Source organism: Pogonomyrmex barbatus, unplaced genomic scaffold, assembly GCF_055798465.1.
Source record: "Pogonomyrmex barbatus isolate J1 unplaced genomic scaffold, ASM5579846v1 scaffold41, whole genome shotgun sequence".
Classification (NCBI taxonomy): Eukaryota; Metazoa; Arthropoda; class Insecta; order Hymenoptera; family Formicidae; genus Pogonomyrmex; species Pogonomyrmex barbatus.
This window is the reverse complement of record NW_028297140.1, coordinates 1-19,352: the sequence shown is the minus strand read 5'-3', so window position 1 is coordinate 19,352 and position 19,352 is coordinate 1. Positions and strand designations below refer to the sequence as shown.

The 19,352-nt window shown below is 38.9% G+C and overlaps 2 pseudogenes; one reads left to right on the top strand and one right to left on the bottom strand.

Moving 5' to 3' along the window:
- The first annotated feature begins 3,871 nt into the window (after positions 1 to 3,871).
- On the top strand, positions 3,872 to 14,726 carry LOC148935516 (uncharacterized; annotated as a pseudogene).
- Positions 12,469 to 13,170, bottom strand: LOC148935517 (uncharacterized; annotated as a pseudogene).
- Positions 14,727 to 19,352: the final 4,626 nt, after the last annotated feature.

Sequence of the window (19,352 nt, the reverse complement as noted above, 5' to 3'; positions counted from 1 at the left end):
TGTTGTGCAACAGCGCCGCCGCAGGCACGCGTTACAATGCGCGGCCATACTCGTTCACTCTTGTGCGCGTCATCGATTAGTGAACACCGTGCGAGCATCGTTCCTAAATCCTTGTCTCGTTCAAGTTTAAGTGTATTTCAATCTCTAAATTTAGTTCAAATCCTAGCTATTTCAATTTCTAATTTAACATATATATTATTAGTATTCCGTACCATTTTGTTCGTGAGTGTAAGTAAATTCAGTGAATATCTAAATATATCGATTTTTACTTAACGCCACGTGTCCTTCATTATCTCATCCCTTGTCTCCGAGATTCCGATAATAACGGATGTGTTCGCGAGGCTAAAGAGGCAACGGGCGTTCATAATAACTCAAGTCTTCTTTTATCGAATAATTAACGGCTAAAGCAAGAATTCCGATCGTTTCTGGGGGCAAGGTGTTGTGCGTCATCCGCACTTATCACGAAGGAAACATCGGACTTCGAGCACGCGGTAGCTCCTGCATTCCAACGCGACGAACCAATGCGTAATTGGCTCGCAGCCGAATGTAATATCCTAACCCTAACCTTTTCATTAAATATAATATACGCCTAAAGCCTCTGTCGAATGCCTAAGGCACGGAAAAATCGCGCGGGTCGTAACAACGCACTTCGGCGACTCGAATACGACCTTCACGTGGCCGCGATTTACGACCACAATGCAATCATCGGCGAAGGAATGACTTACGACGGCGAGTACGAACTCCTCGTGCATGATCGCCTCTGGAGCGCCCTGCCAGCCCCATCCGTGCCCATGCCCATGTAGCAGCTTACCAAGGAAGCAGTTTTCGACCACATATCTCCCTCGAAGAGTATCTGCGTAGAGCAAACACCAAAAGGTAAGTGAGAATTATGCATTGAGTTTTATTTCCGGTTGCTTTCGCATTTTCCCACCAGGCATACGTTTACACCGGTGAAAGAGTATACGTATAAGAAAATTAGATGTAAACGAATATAAGTATACTCGTCGTGTTCCGGATTCTTTCGGTTACATAATTCGCTTTGTTCGCGTCGAGCGACCGCCGCATAGTCACATCACTCGACCGGAAAGGTTTTACGATCGACCCTTTTTTTTTGCCTCCCTTGCTACTTTCCCTTAAGGCATGCAGGGTTTTAAGCCGCTTTACCGTTGCGTATAGAAATATTCTAGTTTCGAAATATTATTTAACGTTGAATATTCGCCGCGTAATGTTAACACACGTTATTTGACGTAATGTGCCCGCCTTGTTTCCTCGAGCCACGAGACTCTCGCACTCACCCAGCTGCCGTATACAAATATCGTATGAGTACGGTGCATTGCCTTACCACATTTGGATATCGACGCGTAGACGACACTACCGCCGAATCGTTCCCTAACAGTGCCGAATATCTGTGCTTTCGATACAAGGAAGAAATACCAGAAGGGATGCTTACATATCATCTGGAACTGGCCCACGCGTTCCAGTTTGGGTACACTTCCGTCCGGGATCATTGTGATAGCTGCCGTACCAGTCTCGTAATAGTCTGCGACATCGAGCTTTGCCCCGAATGTACCGAGGTTTTTATCGTATTTCTGGAAGTACTCAGGGAATTAGGTAACACCATAGAAAACATCTGCGGACGATATTACCTTGACGAGACGAATCCCGCTCCCAACGGCATTTTATCGCGCCGGCTAACCAATTTTTCCGTTTCACTGATTCGCTCACGGTCAAATAATTACTCGACGTCGGTTTAATCGCAAGGTCAGCCGCGTAATTTGCTGAAATTCCTCGGGAGCGTTTTCAATAATTTGCCGCTGAGCTTATCGGAGGGGCCTCCGCGATCTTGACGTAACAGTGGTAAGTGCGGATGACGCACAACACCTTGCCCCCAGAAACGATCGGAATTCTTGCTTTAATTATGAATTAATCGATTAGTCAATATTGGACTTGCTATTAACACCTAATTGCTTCGTGCCCTCGTGAACACTTCTGTTAGTAGACGCGGTGATGAACCGTATGAAAAAGCAAACACATGGTGATTCGAATTTTATATTATTATATTCAGGAGATTAATTAAAAGTTGCACGCGCGAAGCTTTATTCTAATGCGGATAAAAGCGGTGATGGAGCGTGTGAAAGAACGAACACGTGGCGATTTGAATTTAATATTAATATATTTAAACAATTAACTAAAGGTTACACTCACGAAGCTTTACTCACTAATACGAGATAAACAATCAAAATCGCTTATTTAGAACTAGAAATTATAGCGGAATATGAACTAGAAATAGAATGGAATACGAATTAGAAATTGAATAACTACGCAACTAGAACTTGAATTACGTACTAGAGATCGGAGCAAGACGCTTGCGATGTCAACTGTTCGACGACGCGCACAAGAGTAGAAGAGTATGTATGAGTGAACGCGTTGTAGCGCGTGCTTGCGGCGGCGCTGTTGCGCAACATGACGGTAGCGTGGGTACGCCAACGCACGTGGCGTTGGCGGCGGCATAGATTATAGAGCTAGGCTAGATGTGCATATCTATGGCGGTCGTTGATCGGCCAATCAGTGCGTGGCTGACTGGAGATGATGCGCGTAACAGTAATGCGAGCTTTATTGTAGTAATAATCTTACAATTAATTAAATTAATATCGTTATCATTAACATGATCTTATTATTAATGCAGGTATTATATTTAGGTATGTTTAAGGAACATTATATTTATTATTATAATTTAAATATTTTTAAAGTATAATTATAAAGTATTTCGTGTATTATATCAAATATTGTTGTTTATAGTTAGTAAGGAAAGTGGTTAGGATAATCGAATACATATGTTATTAAATGTTAATATTTATAATTATTGAAGAAGACGGTTAGAATAATATTACATCTATGTAGCATAATAATGGCGGGGTGCGCCATGTTAGGCGGAACGGCAGGAGAGCTAATGGCCGTTCTCGGTCGCTGGCGATGAATTATATTAAGGTGATATTACATGCGTGGAAGAGGAAAAAAAATATAAATGGCGGCTCTTCGGACGTTACACATATATACAAATTACGTTTTTCTTAAGACGAAAGATTTTTCTAGATCTAATAGCAAACGAAACTATTAAAATTTGTTCCAGGACCGTTCGTGAGATCCGACAAAATAGTGCTAGCGATAAGAAGGACGACGAACATCTGAAGAGAATATGCTTGTCCTGACGAGAACGGAATGCGAATTTTATGATACACAACTTAGATCGAAAGAAGGAAACTGATTCTCTGTATATATGAGATACAAATCACGTTTTTTTCTTAAGATGAAAGGTTTTTCCAGATCTAATAGCTAACGAAATTATTAAAATTTGTTTCGGACCGCTCGTGGGTCCGACAAAATGGCGCCAACGATAAGAAGGATGATGAAGGGATATGCTTGTCCCCGCGCTAATGGAAAAAGATTTTTGCGGTACGATACGCAGAACGTCCCGAAGGTAGAAATTTGTTACTTTGTATATATGGGATGTAAATCAAGTTTTTCTTACGACAAAAGGTTTCTTGATGTCTAATAGCTAGCGAAACTTAAAAATTTGTTTCGAGACCGCTCTGAATTCGATAAAGTGATATCTGCGACAAGAAAGATTAAAAAAAAGAAGGGAGGGTGTGCGTCACGGCGAGGCCCGACCACGAACCGTCAAAACTCGTAATTATTTTGCGAAAAAATACCACCTCAACCAGGAAGCGAACCTGGATCTCCTACTTACCGGGCAGGCATCTTATCCTTTCGACTACCGAGGCATGTGATGATATTTATCGCAAATAACATGTTTAAAATAACACGTCAACAATAAAATGATACACATATATATACGTATATTACAATATATATATATATATATATATATATATATATATATATATTAGGTGTACAAAAAAGTTCTGAGCTTTTTTTTGTAAAATTCAATCTTTATTCAAAAACAAACAAAAAAATATTAATCAGTGAAATATTCCCCGTTTACATCAACAACCTTTTCCCATCTTTCGAGTAGCTTGCGAATTCTTTGATGATAGAAGCTCACCGGCTTCGAAGCGATAAAATCATCAATGCATTTTCGTATCTCTTCAAATCTCACGAAATGTGTATCAGAAAAAAAAATGATGCTGCAACGATCAGAATAGATAGTAATCGAAAGGCGCCATGTCTGGGCTATACGCCGCGTGCGGGAAAAGTTCCCAGCCTAACGCAAAGATATGGTCCTGAGTCGCTTTCGCAACATGTGGTCGAGCATTGTCATGAAGCAAGATCACTTTACGACGTCTTCGGCCAGTAAATGGTCTCTTTTCTTCTAATGCATTGCTCAAATTGGTCAATTGTTGTTGGTAGCGGTCTGCCGTGATAATTTCACCCGGTTGTAACAATTCATAATACAATACACTTTTCCAATCCCACCAGATACAGAACAAAACTTTCTTAGCGTGGATGGACTTTGGTGTCGATGTTGAAGGTTGACCAGGGTCAACCCATGATTTTCTATATTTAGGGTTATCATAAAGAATCCACTTTTCATCGCCTGTAATGATTTTGTGCAGAAAATCTTTTTTCCGGAACTTTGAAAGCAAAGTGAGTACAGTGTCATGCCGACGATTTTTGTTGTCTTCGGACAATTCATGCGGAACCCATCTGCCTTCCTTCTGAACCTTTCCCACCGTATGTAAACGTACGGATATGGTTTGCTGCGTAACGCCAAGCTGTTCTGCAAGCTCCTTTTCAGTTTGCGCAGAGTTTATATCCAGCAGTGCAATTCATTCGTTTCAATCTTTTGAGGGCGTCCAGCACGCGGTTCATCTTCAAGACTGAAATCTCCTTGGCGAAATTTTTTATATTATCTTTTACATGTAGTATGACTTACAGCGTTCTCTCCATATGCAGCACAAATCATTGCAGTGGCTTCAGTAGCATTTTTCTTCAGATGAAACGCGAAGTGGATGGAAAATCGAATATGTTCTTTTGTTATTGCCATCGTGAACACTACTGATTTTTGAGATTATATGCATCAAACGCCAAACCGTATGGCATTTTAGAAGGCCAAATGTCAACGCTTTAAAACCGCAAAAGGGCGAGAAGACATAAAATTTAAATTGTTATTTCGGTTGTATGAAATCTAAAGCTCAGAACTTTTTTGTACACCTAATACATGTATTCTTTCGAATCCCCACGACCGATACTCCAGAGAGATGATGGTCTTATTTTCTCGATGAATACAGGTCGGATTGCAACGGCGACACCCTCCAACGCCATTGGCAAATATACAAATAATCCTCCTGGAGCATGACAGGAGAGATTGCATCAAACTCGAGCCCTCGAATAAGAAGGGAGGGTGTGCGTCTGAAGGGAATATACTTGACCTGACGAAAATGGAATGCGAAATAGGAAAACAGGAACGAACAGGTTCGCACTAGACGTTTTTCTAATGAACTCGGAGTTATATGAAACTCTTATTCTATAACAAACGCAATGTCTGAAAATTTTTTTAGATTTCTAGCTCGAAGGACGTAGCGCATTAATTTTAGGTTGGAGAAAAGAAAATAAGAGACAAAGACTGGAATTTAAGTTACAAAATCATTAAGTTTATTATTATATCGTTGTACATATTATACCAATTTATAAATAAAAGCTATAAATTACGATTTGAGAAAATAATACGAAGAATTTCATTAAATCTGAGAGAAGTTAATTCCACAAATATTATATCGAAATACATATCCAGAAATGTTAAATCGTTTATTTGCATACGTATTTTGCGCGCGATTTTGTGATAATTTCCTTTTAAACTGAGTTTTATAATATCACCTGTTGTAGCCCGAGTTACTTTTTATATTATTTTTGCCATATTATATTTTATCCTCACGATTCTCGAATCTCGGAATAGTCGATGCTATGGAAACGCCGGCCGGAAATGCAAGCATGCAAAAGCAAGTCCACAAATTCCAAAGCGAAGCGCGAACGAGGAATTTGCGAGAGCGCGCCGTTTTAACCATATATATGATTTAGAATTATAAGACGACACTACTAGAATACTATAAAAACGGTCGCTAAATCACTGAGAACGGGCAGTCACAATACGTAACAAGACAGTTGTACTTCATCACGGCCAATGTCATGTCGTTGTCAGTAATAGCGACATTCACACGAACCATTGTTAAGAAGCTGTACCAATAAATCAGCTACTTAATGAAAGTGAATAATAATATTTGACCAGAAGAACCTTCCATCTACGATCCTGCTCGGAGTTCTAATTCCTAAAGCGAACCCGACTTTCCCTAATTACAATCTTGTAATTATTCAATCCGGGCTATAACATTTTGGTGGCAGCGGTGAAATTGTCGACATTATCCCCACGATTCATACAATCTGAAAGAATAATCGCTAACCGAGCAGAAATCGAGAGTAAATCCTAGCAAACAAAACGGGCAGAAAGAAAAAAAAACTTTTCTGGCAACTTTCATAAGACCTGCAGTACTAGCCCCAAAGCTGCAGGCAGAAAAGAAACTTTCTCAAATTACAAGACTTGTGAAAAACAGGCAGACGAAAAAGGCTCCGTCAGAAAATAACAAGCCTACAATCGAAAGAGTACGAAAAAGATAGCTGAGTGCCGATCTAGGACAACCTTACAGATATCAGCGGCAACAGAGCAGCGAGCTAAGATCGCCCAAACATCATACATCGATACTAGTTGATAAGGACACCCGGTAGAGCAGCCAGCGAGCGCATATCAGCGACATCGAAGAAGACACCGACAACAACACGCGACAATGAAGCAACATGAAGCTAGCAGCGATATATTGTAAGTAAAAAAATCGTATCGCAGTAAAAATTGTAAGCAAACGATAGCAATAATGTCGGACAGCGAAATAAATAGAAACTGACCTCTTAGAAATATATTGTAGTTACACGGCGAGCCTGTCACCCTCGGTACGTGTAGTCCAAGAAGTATCGTACGCGATATCCGCGATAGCGTGCGTCGAAATTTAGAAATGCGACATTCGGATGAGAGCTCATCTGAGCTGGTGCTCCATCCACACATACTTATCGAGCGAGTATTTCCGTTCAATGACGTTGACGAGAGCTTAATAGCCGGAATCAATGGACAAAAACAGACGGCATCCCAGAACTGAAGGAGGCGAGAGTCAAAATTCACAACGAAGACAGTTCTCGCTAACATCTTACGATAGCATTTTCGATCCGGAAGAATATTACACGGCTCCGCACAATCTCGAGCATAAAAACATGGCAGAACGACAATTACGTATACCTCGTAGCGAAGAAACTAGGGAACCGGAGGTAACCCGCACAGAAATAGATACGAAAATAGAACGTCTCAAAGCTTCGGCAGGCCCCTCACGCAGAAGGGTAGAGCAATCAAAACCGAAAAATGAATCAATATTAGACGTGTTGCTAGAAGGAATTCGCGCGCTACAAGAACGAATAGGTCGACTAGAAATTACGGTTTTCGACCAAAACCGATTCGCACAAGTACCTAATGAACAACTCCGTGGCGAGCCATTAGACATAACTTACGGACGAACACTCGAAGACATACGAAACCGATCCAAGACCGTAGCAGGATATCTACGATTAAAAGAAGCTCGCGATATGATTCCGGAATTCGATGGAATCTCTCATAAGTTGCCGGAATTCTTAAGTACTGCATCATACGCTATGAAAAATACGAATCCGATGGAAGAAGGAACGCTACTGGAAGCAATACTGTGCATTAAACTAAAAGACAAAGCTATGACTGATTTTCAAACTCGAAATATATGCTCAGTTAAAAAGAGAGCTAAAAGTTTGCTATCTTAGCAAGAAAAGTACTACACATTTGCAACTAGAGTTCAATACGTTGAAACAAAGATCCGGAGAATCGGCAAGAGCGTTTGGATTGCATACGGACAAACTAGCTATGGAGCTATACGAACATGACAGAAGGTCGAAATAACACAATAGAAAGTAAACGAGCGATCTTGAAAACCATACAGCAGCAGGCTCTATGCAATTTTCAGCTCGGATTATTAGACGACATAAAATTATTGATACGATCACAATATTATACAACGCTGCAAGACGCCATCGCTGACGCGAGCGCGGAAGAGAAATTTAAAGGACCAATGGAAAATTTTAGGCGAGCAAAAGCGAATACAGTACGCACATCCGCCCGCGAAAATAAAATATCGCAATGCCAAAGATGCGGAAAAATCGGACATGTCGGACGAGATTGTCGAACTAATAGATATTCGAACCGATTTTCTTTACCCAGAGCCAAAAAACCCATCGGCGTAAACGCGATGGAAAAATATTGCGTAAATTGTAAAAAGGCGGGACACGATAAAAAAGAATGCTGATCAAATCCAATGGATTAAAGAGAAATTAAGTAAGACGACCGAGACAAGAGAAAGAAACATGAGGACAAGTAAATACTACGATAAGAGCAAAAGAAAACGAAGAATTGTCATTCTGCGTCTTCGTTTTCTTTTGCTCTTAGTAAATCGGCAGATTGGAAAGATGTTAGATGACAGAATAATACACAGTACGAATTAATGGAATGCGCCATTAGTACCCAAAAAAGTGGATGCATCTGGGAAACAAAAACTACACATCGTAGTGGATTTTCGAAAATTAAACGATCTAACAATCGGAGATTCTTTTCCACAACCAAATATAACAGACATCCTAGATTAGCTGAGAAATGCAAAGTATTTTTCAACGTTAAATCTCGCATCCGATACATCAAATTCCAAATGAAGGAAGAACATAAAAATAAAATGGCTTTTTTTACACCATATGGACACTATGAATTTAATAGAATGCCGTTCGGACTTAAAAACGCGCCCGCGACATTCCAACGACTAATGAACTCGGTGTTAACCGGAATTCAAGGACTCAGATGTTCAGTTTATCTTGATAATAATATACGGTGCAACATTGAATGAACACAATAAACGAATGAAGTAATGCAACGATTGAAAGACCATCTCAAGTTGCAGCCGGATAAATGCGAATTTCTCAGAAAAGAAGTTACTTATCTAGGACATATTATTACGGAAAATGGGATACAATCTGATCCCCATAAATTGCAAGCGGTAGAGAAATTTCCGACACCAAAAAAGGTGAAAGATATACAATTATTTTTAGGACTGACCGGATACTATCGAAAATTCATTTAAGATTTTTCGAAAATTGCCAAATCTCTAACAAAACTAACAAAAAAGGAGGAAAAATTTAATTGGAGTATTGAACAACAATACGCTTTCCAGACACTAAAAAAAAAATTAATTACGGCGTCAATATTAAATTACCCAGATTTTACTAAAGAATTTTTAGTGACTACCAACGCATTCGATTACGCCATTGGAGCAATATTATCACAAGGGCGAATAGGTCAAGATCGACCAATAGTCTATGCCAGCAGAGTATTAAATAAAGCAGAACGAAATTATAATACGACTGAGAAAGAGCTTCTAGCGATAATATGGGGAGTTAAATACTTCCGTCGGAAGTATTTAACTCCCCATACTATTCCGTATTTATACGGAACGAAATTTTTAAAATAATCACCGATCATCGACTATTAGTTTAGCTATTCAGCGTTACAGACCCTGGATCTAGATTGATACGGTAGAAACTCAAGCTAGAAGAATATGATTACGAAATTATTCACAAGGCAGGCAAAGGAAATACAAACGCGGATGCACTAAATAGAAATCCAATCACTCTTGACTCACAGTTAAACACCGTCGCACACGAAGAGAAAAACGATGACGACGAAACAGAGGAAGAGATAAAACGAGAATATACTGCAGAAGAAAAGCAACAAATACTTTATGAATATTATGATGCGCCGACAGAGGGGCATCCAAGAGTCTCACGAACTCTGAACCGAATTAAATTATTACATAATTGGCGCGTATAACGCGCTACGTGGAGGATTATATTAACAAATGCAACCTCTGTCAAAAAAATAAACTAAACCAAAAAACCAAACTATCAATTATCGACACGCCGAAAAAACCGAAAAATATGCGCTTGATATAGTGGGACCATTACCCATTACGAACGCCGGAAACAAATATATCTTAACTTTTCAAGATAATTTAACGAAATTTAATAAAGCGATTCCGATAGAGAATCAAGAAGCAAATAACAAAAGTCTTTGTCACCAAAATAGTTGCCGAACACGGGATTCTCGAAAGGATTTTAACTGATCAAGGCACGAATTTCATGAGTGAAATATTTAAAAATACATGCAAGTTGTTGAAGATCGAGAAGATTCAAACAACAGCCTATCATCCCAAAAGTAATAGAGCATTAGAACGATCACACAAAACTTTGGCAGAATATCTTCGACATTACATAAATGAGAGCCAAACAGATTGGGACGAATGGCTACCCTACGCAATGTTTGCGTATAATACAACGCCATACACGGCGACGGGATTCACACCATTTGAATTAATTTACGGGCACTGAGCGGAACTACCGACAGCCCTAACCAAACCACCGAAGATAAGTTATTCGTATGACAATTACGTACAAGAATTACGAGAGAAGATCCGTGCAACGAAACAAGTAACGAGAGAATGTGTAAAGCAAGAAAAGATAAAATCGAAACAGTACTACGAAACAGTACCGAAACACGAGAATAAAAAATTTTCAAATAGGCGACCACGTTCTACTGTACGACGAGACAGTTAGACGAGGACACTCAAAGAAATTAGAAGCGCAATGAATCGGACCGTACATAATTATAGAAAAACTGTCCGAAATAAATTACAAGATAAAAATGGGCCGCCGTACGATAACCGTGCATGCAAATCGAATGAAAGCATTCGCTTGCAACTAAACTCGCGGAAAACTAAAACTAAATAAAAATACAAATAAAAAAGACTTATCAAAATAGGGTTCCAAGGAAGCGCCCTGAGAATATTCAATAAAATAAAACTGGCGCACTACCCAGAAATATATAAATACTATAAATGCATATTACGATAAAACAGATATCTACACGATCTTCCGATTTCCAGTAATCACTTTCCCGACATTCAAATTAATAAAACCGATACCGTTTCCAATACGCGAACACGCGAATATCTTTTCATTTATACGGGTAAATCACGCCTTAATAGCAATAGATAAAGAAAACCATTATTATATATTATTAGAAGAGCGTGAACTAAACACGTGCATACAAAACGATCAAACTTACATATGCGAACAAAATTTTCCCATCTAGGTACGGACGCGTCATGCGAAGTGCAAATTTATATAAACGCACCCGAACAGCTCCAGAATTGTGAACAAGGACGTATAATTTCTGAAATCTTATGGCTAACGCTAACGGAACCACAAGCGTGATTATATTTCGCACAAGTAAACCAAAAAATAGAAATTCAATATGATAAGTCGGAAGTAAGAAAACTAGAGATAAATGGTATAGGTAAAGTAAAATTAAACGGCGATTGTAAACTAACGACGCCGAAAATAACAATAGTCACGCGACGATAGATAGCGATCCGTTACGTACGAGCACATTTACCGGAATACAATCTAACGTTAATATCAAAAAACATCAAAGGTGCAAAACAGCTCACAGAAAAAATAAAACTGCGACCGATACTAAAAGACCCGTTAGAATTAACAAAATTAAACACAAAAATAAACGAATTAAATAAGCAACTAGATGAGGAGCCGAACGTATTCCAAAACGTACATTTTACCTATTTTGTTAATTTCAGCGGATTATTAATAATTATAATTATAATAGGAATAATAAGTGTAATCATAAGAAAAAAGAAAACAAAAAATGTAAATAAAAATAGCGAACTGCGCAGAAGAAACGAAAATTCACGATTTTAAAATTTTATGTAAATGTATGTTGAAGAATTGTAATGCGAAAAACTCCGTTTTTTTTTCCCGGCGAGGGAGGGATGTTGTAGCCCGAATTACTTCTTATATTATTTTTGCCATATTATATCTTATCCTCATGATCATTCTCGAATCTCGGAATAGCCGATGCTACGAAAACGCCGGTCGGAAATGCAAGCATGCAAAAGCAAGTCCACAAATTCCAAAGCGGAGCGCGAACGAGGAATTTGCGAAAGCGTGCCGTTTTGACCATATATGGTCTAATTTAGAATTATAAAACGACACTACTAAAATACTATAAAAACGGTCGCTAAATCATCGAGAGCGGGCAGTCACAATACGTAACAAGACAGTTATATTTCGTCACGGTCAGTCGTTATCAGTAATAGCAACATTCACATGAATCATTATCAAGAAGCCGTATCGTAATAAATCAGCTACTTAACGAAAGTGAGTAATAATATTTAATCAAAAGAATCTTCCACCTACGATCCTGCTCGGAGTTCTAACTCCTAAGGCTCGGCGAACCCGACTTTCCCTAATTACAATCTTGTACAATCCGAGCTACAACACACTATCTATGTAACTTTTCGGAAGGTTTAATTCTATTTCTTTTATAAGATATTGCGTGCATTTGTTAACATTATCGGTCATGCTTTGTAAAGGTTTTAAGTACGCATTTCATAATATTTTCCAATCCGTGAAAAGTACTCTTCTGCATCACAATTGCGACAGCAAAGGTTTTACGTCTCTTCGTCGGTGACTGCGAATCCATAGTCGTTCTTCGATATTGAATTTCGATATTTTTCATAGCGGTCTCTTCATTTTCTTTATACGTCAGTAATATGGACCGCGACCCATAAGAGGAGGTAAAATTGATCGCAACATTTTTGACAATGATAGGTTCCGGTCTCGATTTATTGTAGCGTTTAAATACTCATCGATAAGCCCCATGTTGTTTAGGAATTGTTATCAGGAATCAGTGAAATAAATTCCTTCTGCATAATTACCGGTTAATTTAACCATTGACACGAAAACTCCTTCGTTTGTTGTTTGCAATCCAACGTGTATCCTTTTCGTGTGAGAGATGTTGAATCCATATGTTGTCGAGAGCATCATATGGAACTTATCGTTTCATTCCTTACAATTTCCCTTCGGAATATCGTATATAGATATTCTGTACTTGCGCCTCTCGGAATCGGGAACATTGCTCGGCTCCGGAATATCGCGCTTCTCGGTATCGGCAACAGCTTTTCGATTCGTCATTGTTCCTGTTTTCTTCTCAAATGTAACTAATAATCACATTGAAATGAGAGATAAAAGACTACTTCGGATTTATGATTGAAATCTCGAAGGATGACACTCGAATGAACTGAGGGCTGACGAATTCGTCGAACTCGTTAGCTTATCTACTAAGAAAAAAGAACGCGCGTGCAGATGGGCAAAAGAAAAATTTTTAAATTTAAAAAATTTAAAAGATTTTAAAATTAAAAAATTTTAAATTATAAAATTATAAAATCTTTTAAAGGTTAGATTTTCTAGACTTTTAAAACTTCTTCGCAAAATATTATTTAATAAACCTAGAAACTACAAAATAAAAAAGGAGGAGGTTAGAAGTGTTTCTTGAGTGGGGAGTTCGTTTTCTTTCAGCTATGTTTTAGCTCAGAGAATAGAAAAAATGTAACCTGTATTAAGGAAAATTTTGATCTATCCAATGGCGCTGCATTTTTTTGCGTGCCATCCTCTTTTTGGAGTGTGCCGGTATTTTCAAAGTATAAATACCGCGCGGAATTATAGAAAAGGTTTATTTTCGAGATTATACTTTCTCGTGAGTGACTTGGCCGGTTTTTACATTATTGCACCGATTCGTTCGCTGTCTGTAATATTCTAAAAGTGAAAAAGTGAAAAAAATAATACTCTGTGAAAAATTAAGAAAATTTTTTATCGTGTGCGCGAATATCAACCTAACGATAAACGCAAGTGCTTATATTTTATTATTAACAAATGAAGAAACAAATTATATCACGTTTGCAAAATTCGTACCGGAATGCTCGAAAACCCTATTGAGCATTATGTTCAGATTAGGGCATTTCGAGGACAAAAGACTTTTAAATATTGTAAAAGAATATATAATTGGCGCGGTGTGGAGAAGGATGATACTGGCGGACATATCGCTTTTTTTTACAACGGAGGAGATAAATATTTATTTTTAAGGTAATTGAAATTAGAATAATAGAATGTAAGTATAAAAAATTCTAATTTAAATTTTTTAAACGAGAGATAATATCACGGTTGTACATCCGTACCAACCATGGGGATTGAGACGCCCCGCCGAAGACGAGGCGGAAGGAGTAAACGAGCGTGAGTAAAATAATAGAAAATTAATATAATTAAAAAAATCTAGATTTCTAAATTTTCAGATTTTTAAATTAAAATATCGAATTTTTAGGACGAGTGCGAATGCGGATAGACGCGCAGCCTGAGAAGAAGGGTATCCCAATGGTTGATCTAGTTTCAGGTAAGAAAATAGCAAATATTGCTTTTAAAATTAGTTCACTGTATATACACTGAATATCGAATTCAATTAATAAAAGCTTAATTTTGTTTCAAATGCGGAAGAAAATATCGATGATGAGGAGATGGCTGTGAGCGAAGCCGACACCGAAATTTACACACCGCGTGAATAATTATTTAAAATAATAAAAGTTATAAAACTAAATATTAGCTAATTCTTGAAAAAAAGATAATAATAATAACAACGATGTTTCTTTTTTAGTACAAGCAAACGATTTGGATGAATCCGAATATGAGGAAGAAGAAAATGAAGGGGAAAATGAAGAAGAACAAGAAGAAGATATGAGAGATGAAGGAGAAGAAGAAGTTGATGAAGAAAGACAAGAAGATGGAGAAGGAGAAGAAGATGACGATGACGATGAAGAAGCCGATGACGAAGTTGAAGAAAATAAAAACAGGAGAAGAGTCTTCAAGCAAATGTGCGATGAGCTTTCAGAAGAAAAGATCGAGGTTTTCCATCAATGCGAAACACGGGCGGACTATTCTCCAGAAAATTAGGAAGGTAAATTTAATATTATTTATTTTAAATTTTAAAATAATTTATTCTTTCCGATAAATTTATAATTAAATATGAAATAATAGAAGGGCAAATAAGAATCAGCGCTGTTTGCAGTGCGCAATTTATATTCCTTATTACAAATTGAAAAATATGACATAAGTTTCGACTCTAGTTTGAGTCATCCTCAGTGTATACAAAAATGAAAATTAAATAAAAATATAAAAATAAGGATAAGATGCCGTGTTCATCCGACGTGCTCACTAATTGATTTCGTTGACCCATTGAATTATGATTATCATTCTTAAAGAGATAGAGTAGTCTTTAAGGGTTGTCGATTATCGGATGGACACGGCTCACACATATCGAATAGAGCACGCACAGAAATGCACGGTTCGTGCAGCAGCACACCAACAACGCGTCCGCATGCCTCGAGTTCAAGGCAGTGACTGAACGCGGTGATTCAACAAGTCAACAGCTTGTCATCAAAACAAAGCTGAGGTTACAGCCTGCTCAAGACCGAAATGTATGCGTGGTATAAGAATTCAGTATCCGACTGTGAATTCAAGCTATTATTCTGTCTCTTAATAAAAAGCATCTCTGAGATTAGTCATTTTTGCAACTTACGCCACAGTCTAATACTTTCACACCGTTCCAGTCAAATTCATGATCGCAATCTAATCTATGTTCAGTAACTGAATGTGTGGTCGTGTTCCTACGTATATGACTCTGGTGTTCATGCAGTTTCGTTTTTAATTGTCTCATTGTTTGTCCGACATAGCACGCATCACAGTTGCCGCAGCAGATCTTGTACACTACATTCCTTTTGGAATATGCTGGTAGAGCGTCCTTATGAACCCTGATCATGCCTCTTAGCTTGTTCATACTAAAGTACGCGGATTTTGCATTAAAATCATCGACAATTTTTTTGAATTTAATCGCAATTTCCGGAACAAAGGTAAAGTAAACCATTTTGTTCCATGTGATTGCGCTATTGCATTCGATATTCTTGATTTATTTTCTTGCCTGAATACATTTTTAATCTCGAATGTTATCAAAGATAAAGCTGAGAGGATGTATATCAAACTGAGAGAATGTTATCAAAGATAAAGCTAATCATTCAATAACAGAGTTTTAATCACTAAATTCAAGTTTTTTTGGTGGGATTTCGGATGGGACAATAAGAACTCTATCGACGAGTTCAGCAATAGTGCCTCTTTTTTGGGTGAGAGGGTGCTGGGAATGAAAATTGAGGTACCTTCTCGAGAATGTGGGTTTATGAAACCAATCAATCTCAATATTCTTATTAATAATCTTTAAGGTCAAGTTTGAGAAAATTCAACTCGCTTCTCCCTCCCCCAGCAGTGAATTACAATCTAGGGTGGTACGAGTTGAACCTTCCAAGCATCTCATCAATCAATCGGGAAGGAATGGCCATTGCAATGTCATCAACATATCTATAAAAAAAAAAGGCAAATCCTGACATCTTCAAGCATGCTCTCCTCCAAATCTCTTAATACTAAATCGACTATGATCGGAGACAATGGGGAACCCATGGGTGTTCCAAAGGTTTGCTTGTAGATTACATTGTCAAACGTAAAAAAGATAGAATTTAGGACAAACGAGACTGCATTTAAAATTTCGTCCTTAGGGATGTCACAATTCTTCGAGATGTCTCCCCAGCGTTTTGCAATATTGTCGATTGATAGGTCAATAAGAACATTGGTGAACAAAGAGATCGCATCGAAAGACACAAGTGTATGGTCGTCATTCAATTGCATACCAGACAACTCATTGGCTAGTTTAAAATTATTTTCTGAATGAAATCGAGCGTTTTCAACGGTTTCTCACCGCGGAAAATATCGCTATAATAATTTATAATTTTAATATTATAGTTTTGGTCGAGGTGAAAAACTGAGATACGACGGTCGTGCATTACTCGCCTACTTCGGAGGCGAACCTTTGTATACAATAAATATAATGTATCACGAGGATTCGCGTCGATCGTGGGATTATAACCCTATATTAAATTTAAGAGCTGCAACCGGTTCGCGTGGCAGTTACTGCGAAGCGTGCAACACGAGCTTTCGAAACGATAGGAGACATCGTTGCGCGAAGAAATGTCCACGTTGTCACGCCTCGCTCCCGTGCGTAAATCACAATAGGAAATAATTAGATGCGAAACGTGTAACCGTATCATTTACTATCGATGCACAAAGAAGATCCACAGATAAATGATCAAAATACTAAATAGGAACATAACAAACATTCAATTATAGCTATAAGCATGTGTAACGAATAATTGCTCTGCCAGTGATGGCTACGCTGGAACTGCCTTGCCGAAGAAGGCAGGCTCGAGTCTCTGAAAGATCAGATAGGCAGGAGTAGGCAGGATAACTGAGTTCACGCCACAATTTTGTTGTCCGACCGTCGCCAGCAACGTCTCGCGAAGTTCTGATTCGGCCACGTTTATTCTTGAACACAATCGCTAATTCTAGAACGTATCAAAGTCACAGGGTTAACAGAACAAAGGCGCGATATTTATAACGATTAAAAACTAATATCACAGAATAAAGAGATCGAAGACGTACAATGCCAGCAAGGGCATCGCGAGCACGAGAACAGCGCGTGACAATATTATTTTCACGAAGCGTACAATGCCAGCAAGGGCACCGCGGACACGGAGAAACGTTCAAGAACTGAAACGCTAGAAACGAGAAATCACAAAAAATAAGGAGGGAAAGAACGCACTTGAAATGTATCGCTCGCAAGAGAAAAGCGGAGCGCTTGAAATACACACTGCGCGTGCACGCGGGACGCTCGGAAAAACGCGGATTAGAACGAGGCGCGATACAGACGGAAAACGACACACAGACGCTAGCGAAACGGAACGCGGGCGCGGATAAAATGGAGCGCATGCAGAAATTGATGACGGCACAATCACAAGCGCGAATAAAAACGACAAAACCAAGCGATGCGAATAAAACGCAAAACGCAGATGAGACGCATGCGAAAAAACGCGTGCAGAGACGTCACTCACGAGCGAGAGGAGGAGTGACGCAAGGCGAGCGAGAAAGAGAGAGAGAGAGAGAGAGAGAGAGAAAGAGAGAGACGTCACACGCGAGAAAGAGAGCGAGATGGCAACTGGTCACGCGCGAGCGAGAGAGAGAGCGAGCGCACGCATCTTGCGCGCAAGCGAGAGAGGTGGAGGCGCACAGAGTGTGAGAAAGGCAGAGGGCACCCGGAGCAACAGGTGCGGCGCGCCGCACGTGGTCGCACGGAGCCGGCGAGACGGAACTTGCGACACTACACAGACTTCGACGCGTACACGATACTTCACACTGCACGGTCACGTACCAGTCACGACACAGTGACACGTTGACGATGTTGATGCCGGAGTCTCTCTCCTTCTTCTCTCTAGCAGACGTGTGGCTGCTGCGAGTCCGATGATTATCACAAAAAGGTCGCTCGACACAATGCGCGTGGTAATGGCCGACGAGAAAGAAAGCGGAAGTTACCACTCTAGTCGTGGCATCAGCATCTGCTTCCTCGGTGGACGGTGGCGTTCGGCGGCGAACGCGCGAGGCGGCGGAGCAGCGGCAGGAGGCAAGGGCGTCACACATAGAAGTCAAGATGTCTCACTCATATAAAATCACAAATATCTAGTGATAAAACACTTTCTCATAATAGATCAATCAAAATTATGACTTTAAAGTCCAATCTCCAAGCTGATTCTTGAGAGAGCGTAATTAAAGTCAACTATTTCATAATTAAGGTAAATAAAACGTAATAAACTAAAATAAATATTAAGTATTGAATGAATCAGTGCTACATAACCCATCGAAAAAGACGAGTTGCAATGTAAAATAACAAAGATACAAACAGAACATTACACATGAATGGATATAGAGAAGTATTGCAGGTCAAAGTAGAAAGACTAAGTCGAATGACTTAAATCAGAAATTAAATTATAGTTCGAAGATAACTTTCATATATAATCCGCAATACATAAATGCGCGATCAAGTGAATCAGAGCTACCAATTACATAGCAAAAAATTTTTAAATATTAACTTGTCCACAATATGGATATTGATTCCGGTATAACACATCCCAGCACGATACCCCAGGAAAGGTGTACCGATCTGCACTCAGAGTGATCAAACCGAACAGACTCATAATTAATATCTTATTAATATCTTAATATTATTAATATCTTAATTAATATCTTAATTAATATCCTAGAGGACGTACTTGGTGTAGTGTCATCATTACTACGAACAGATTCATATCATGTTCGAGGAATCGATTTACATGGATACTTCTAGATGGTGCTACCTGTATTTCATTAGCATATGCCTTCTCTTGTGATCAAAAATT